The sequence below is a fragment of the Episyrphus balteatus genome, chromosome 1 (genome assembly GCF_945859705.1).
Source record: "Episyrphus balteatus chromosome 1, idEpiBalt1.1, whole genome shotgun sequence".
Classification (NCBI taxonomy): Eukaryota; Metazoa; Arthropoda; class Insecta; order Diptera; family Syrphidae; genus Episyrphus; species Episyrphus balteatus.
Genome location: NC_079134.1, coordinates 114,304,301 through 114,310,428, shown reverse-complemented (window position 1 = coordinate 114,310,428; position 6,128 = coordinate 114,304,301).

Below are 6,128 nucleotides of genomic sequence, written 5' to 3'. Positions count from 1 at the left end.
GTCATTTTGGCTGTACTGTTTCTTATCAATCGAACTCATATAATCCGTGTTTTTCAGGGAACTCAGTATTTTGCTTGAGGAAACATTTTATATTGTAAACAACAACAAACGATTATTTATATTTATAATTAATTTATCCTTTGTTTTTTGAAGGGTCAAAAATGTAGTTTAGAAAACAAAAAATAGTAGTGTATACATCATGTACACGCGATTGAAGTATAGTTTGCACTGTATATATAAAAAAAAAAACGTTTTATAATAATAATGAGAGCTAGGTGGTGATAAGATCACTAATTAATCTCTTTGACACTCCAAAAATTACATTTTCATTCTGTACAAACGCCGGAAAACTTTTGATTATCTATATTATGTACCTACTTGGCAATAATTTGTGGTTGTTTACATAGCCGTATTTAGGGGGGGGGTTTTGGGTGTTTAACCCAAAGTGCTGTGCAGCACTAAATGATTTGTTTTTGTATTTTAGTGATTTGATTACCTATATGAAAATCTCCCTTAAAATCACTACCAATTTTGCATCGTTGCAGAAGCTGTCGATGAAGTTTGTATAAAGGAAAACAAAAATTGTTTGGTCCATCACAAAGAGTTTTTATCTCTTTGACCATTTCCTTAAGCACTATGTTAATACCTTAAAATGCTCTTTTAAGAACCCTTTAAATACCACAAGTACTTATGCAGGGTTTTTGGTGCCGAGACTAAACTATGCTTTTTCAAAGGGTTTTGGTGGCCGAACTCGAATCCAAAGACGGACTTATTCGATCACATCTCGTTTTTGAAATATTACCCTTAAATCTATTTAAATCTTTCAGACATCTTTTCTACTGTCCGAGATATCTTCAGTTGCTTATTACCCACTTTTGTTTTATGTTAACCTTAAATCCAGTATGTAAGCGAAAATAAATGTATCGATTTTTTCAGAGACTGTAGTACCTACCAACGCCAGGAAATAACCTCGAAAACTGGTAAAAAGCGGGATTTTCGATTTTCTAACGGAAATATCTCAAAAACGCGATGTGATAGAATTTTTCTGAGTTCGGATTCCGAGCTCAGCACATAAAAAACCTTTAGAAAAGTATATCTTGGTTTCTGTAACAAAAACCTTGCTGGCCATACTCAAAATAAAAAAAATGTAATTATACTTTTGCAATGGAAGAAAAACTTGTTTTTATTTCTAAAAATTATAAGAGAAAGTAACAGGACATTTTGTTCTTCTCAATATTCTTGTTTTTTGATCCCCTTTAATAAAAAAATAGTAGGGTGGCGCTGCAATACTCGGTTTTATATAAATAGCATTTTTATATGGTGCGATTATACTTTTGCAAAGCACTGTATTTACAACATTTCGTTATTATTTTGTTTCAAATTATATATATTAAACAATTTCAGTTTATTAAAATTTTCAAAGTGAAGTATAACACTGGTCAACAAAATTAAACTTCTTTTTTGTTACAGAAACCAGGGTATACTCTTCTATAGGTTTTTTTTTTTTGTGTGCTGAGCTCGAAACCGAAGTCAGAAAAATTCGATCACATCAAGTTTTTGAGATATTCCCGTTAGAAAATCGAAAATGCCGCTTTTTACCAGTTTTCAGGGTTATTTTTTAGCGTTTACTTATTTCTTTTTAAATTGAATTTGTAACAGTTTCTAAAAGAATTAAGTTTTGTCTCTCTAAATCCGTTTAAATCTTTTAAATATCTATTTTCTTCCTCGAGAAATCATAACTTGAAATCAAAGTGCTTGGGGCATCTCATATTTATTTGATTTTAATTGCAAATATCGAAAAGTTCTGTACCAATCGCTTTCAAATTTTGACACAATTCTTTTAGAAACTGTTACAAATTTAATTTAAAAAAAAATAAGTAAACGCTAAAAAATAACTTTGAAAACTGGTAAAAATCGGCATTTTCAATTTTCTAACGGGAATATCTCCAAAACGTGATGTGATAGAATTTTTCTGACTCGAATTTCTCGGATTCGAGCTCAGCCTATACCCTGGTTTCTGTAACAAAAACCTTGTTGACCAGTGTAATTAGCTCATGTCAAACAACTTGGATTATTTAAAATTTTGGTTTTTAAGTATTGCTAATTTCATTTAGAACTCAATAGATAGAATGTACCATGTACCTGTCAATTTTCTGCTACAAAATTTCAGTGCAAGAAAAAGTACATTTTTCAATGTTTTATATATTAAATTGTACGAAATAATTTTTTTTATAAAGCCTTAGATTGGTTAAAATTTGTTTCTTAAAAAAAATTTTCTTGCTCGCTAACGCTCGCAATTTATATCAACCAACTTATCACTCTTTGTACCTACAAAACTAGAGATGCCGCTGAATATTCGGCCATTTTTAAATTACGTTTACCGTAAGCAGGGCTTTTTTAAACTTTTAACTACGAATTCCTCTCCTAAAAATACTTAAAAAGGATATTGGCAAATTTTTCGATTCTACACAATTCAAATGACTATTTGATTTAGCGGGATTTAGAATCGACTGCAGTTACATATAGTTGATACAAAGTATTGTGATTTCTAAAAAAATTTTTGTTTGGTCTGAGCTAACCCCCCCCGAAATGAAATCCTAGCTACGGCTATGGTTGTTTACTGTGCACAATTTTACTGAGATAAGTACTGATTTACCAGAAAAACGAAAAAAATAAATTGCACGACTGGGGTCGCACGTACTTGCTCTTATGCTTAAAGTAACTATAATGTTAAAGCTTTTCATTCATAAAATTTAAAATTGGATATTTTGAAGAAATTTCATAAGTAGTATAAAAAAATTAAATCTGTTTTTATAATTAATTAAACTCCGTTTTAAATTATCTTAAAAAAAATAACAAATATGCCATTTTATTTCTTGTATAAAAAGGTATTTTTAGAAAAAAATTTTCGAAAATTGTAGGAGCCGTTTTTTAAAAAAATAATTTTTTATATATAAAATTTTTTTAACATTTTTCAAAAAAAAAGTTGGTATGCCATTTTGAAGAAATAATTAATTTACACATTAAAACTAAATTTCAAAATTTTTCATTGATTCGTTTTCAAAAAATTGATTTTTCAAAAAAAAAATTTGAAATATTTTTTAAAAAACCAAAAATGCGTTTTTTGAAAATTTTCTAAAATTTTAATATTATCTTTACTTACACACTTCTGTATAAAAATTTTCATTTAAATCGGGTCAATGTTGTACGAGATATTCAGAAACGAAAAAAACCGTTCTATGACAGGTACCGTTAATAACGGTACAAAAAATATTTTTTTTATTTAAAAAGTTGGCTTTTATGTGTAGTACTACACACAAAAAATTTAATCAAAATCGTTAGAGCCGTTTTTGAAAAAAATTAACTTTTCTATTTCCGTTATATGGCAGGTACCGTTAGTTTTGGTCATAAAAAAAAAATTTCAATTTCCCCTCTAGGGAATCACCAAAAACTGCTAACTACCAAGTTTGAAGACAATCACTTCACTCGTTTAGGCTGCAGCTCCAGATAGAGACAGACACACAGACAGACAGACAGACAGACAGACAGACAGACAGACAGAATTGCCGGACCCACTTTTTTGGCATTCTCCATCATCGTAATGTCATGTAAAATTGTTATCTCGAGTTCGATTTTTTTTACGAATCCTAAACTTGCCCTATAGTACCTATATCGCAAGTAAAAATAAATAAAGCAGTAGGTATTTTTGGAGCTCTTAAGTTTATGAAGTCCAGTTTTTTTAAATCAAAGCCACTAAATGTTTTATATACATCGTATTGCCCAATTAATTCAGATTTTGGGGGTGTAATAATTTTTTTACATACTGTTTTATATTAAGTGCGACAATCCCTAATAAACATGATAGTTCTCCAACGAGCAGTGCCATAGCCAGGATTTTGTTTGGCGAGGTTAATTATAAAATTAGAAAACGAACCTACAAATATAAAACCTTTTGGCACGAGTACGATAAATTAGGTGACAAGAATTGATAACGGTTTTTTTTTGTAGAGGAGTTCAATACAATCATTTTTTACTATGGAAGGGGGTCTGCACTTAATTCTAATTTTTAAATCAAGTTATTTCAATTGTTTTTGAAATAATCGATTTCAAAGTCAAAATTTGTGAAAAAAGAGTTTGAAAAGAAAAACAAATTGAATTTTATTTTTATGAAGACTGTGACTTTAAATATGAAATTAATCGATGAAATAAACTGCCTCAATTAATTTCTTATCAAATTCTGAAAACAATATGCTTCTATGCTTTCAAGTTTCCGAGAAAATTTAAAATAAGAAAATTATCTTTATATCCGATTTTCATTTTCTTGTCTATTTTCGCCAATATAAACAGCTTTTTAACTAAAAGTATCATGCCTGGCCCGCTTCGCGAATTCTTAGGATTTAAACTCCCTTTTTGGGTCCTCTGTCCCGCTCAGAAAATTTCGTTGCTTCACTTAGGCCATTTAAAATTGGTCCTAAGAATCTCGCGATTTTTTAAAAAGAATACTTAAAAATAAATTAAAATGGTAAAGGCGTATTTGGCGCAAAACCCCAAAAATTACTACTCTTGCATTATGCGGTTTAAGAAAATATAGTTGAAGAAAATCTTCTTGTCCTTAATAAAAACAGAAAAACAAAATCCTTTCAAATATATGTACATAAGAATCAAACATTCAAAAATAAATGTTCAATTCAAAATACACTTAGGAGCAAAAAAACGGAATCAAATAAATTATTTTTATTAAAAACCAAAAATGCAATGGATAAAATAATGTTTCTTCAAGTTTCATGGTTTCAGAGTGGGTGTCCCCGAATGACGAACTCAGACTTCATGTAAATGAGTTTGTGTGTATTAGTGACCTTTCTTCGCCATACATCTCTCACGTTCAACGTCATATCAACTCAGTTCTCTCTCGGTATCTTTATTTGCATTCTCTTTCCCTTTCTAGAGAACCAAAGTCATAAAATTAAAGTCTATTTAGGTAGAAAAAACAAATCAGCATCAAGGAAATAGCAAAAAAAAGGGTTGCAAGCCTTGCAAGTGTATATTGCGGTTTTGCTTTGCGCAACAGACTGCCTGTCTTTCCAAATTTTGTTTTCATAGAAAAAAATATATCCATACAGTTGCTCAGAAGAATACCTAACATGCAACATCATAAATTTATGAAAGAGATAAATAAACCAGTTTAAAAAAAAAAAAAACAAGAATACAAAAAAAAACTCGTTTATCCTATTCCATATACCTACCACGCAACACCAGATACCATACATTGCAAACGTGCGAGAGATCCATTTCCTGTATCCTCTCATTTTCGCGAAAAAAATACAACAACACTTTGCATGCACTTAGCCTGGCGCCAATCCTTTTTTATGGAAAAACCTATGTACAAACAATATGTAGAATGCAGATACCTAAGTTCATCTTATTCTTTATACCACCAAACAACCACTCGACAGAGCGAGTGCGAGAGATCATGTAGAAACAAAATAGAAGATAATAAAGAGAGAGATACAACTAGCGCCAGCGGAATTTGTTTGAACTACAAATTCCAATACATACGCATTCCATGAATTTCTGAGGAAAAAATGGAAAGTAGGCTCTTTTTCAAAAATTAATTGTAAGAAAACTATTATAATCCAGTCAAATAAGGGTTTAACCCCGGAATGAATGTTAGTAGAAATTTTTTTTGTTCAATATCTTCCTTTTGCCATTCTATAACATATCTCAAAAGTCTAGAAAAATCTCATGTCCGCTTGTCGCGATTTCAAGGTCAAATCGCGAAATGGAGATTTTCAAAATTAGCAAAATTAGGCTATGGTATTATATACACATATGATACATGATTTCAAGGTATTTTTTAATGCTGATTCCAAAAAATCTAAAATCAAGGCAATCTGACGTCTCTGAAAAAAGTTATACCTGTTTTTCATCTGTCAACTCATATTATTATAACAGTTGCTAACTTACTACCGAAAAACCCTTAAAAGTAATGGTAGCGGAACCAAATTTTGCATGAAGGTTTTCATATCCATTATTATTAGGAATCAAAACAATGCAATGCAAAAAAACATTTATATCTATAACAAAATGGTATTTTTTGAGAAAAGGGGAAATTTTGGGATGTGCACTAA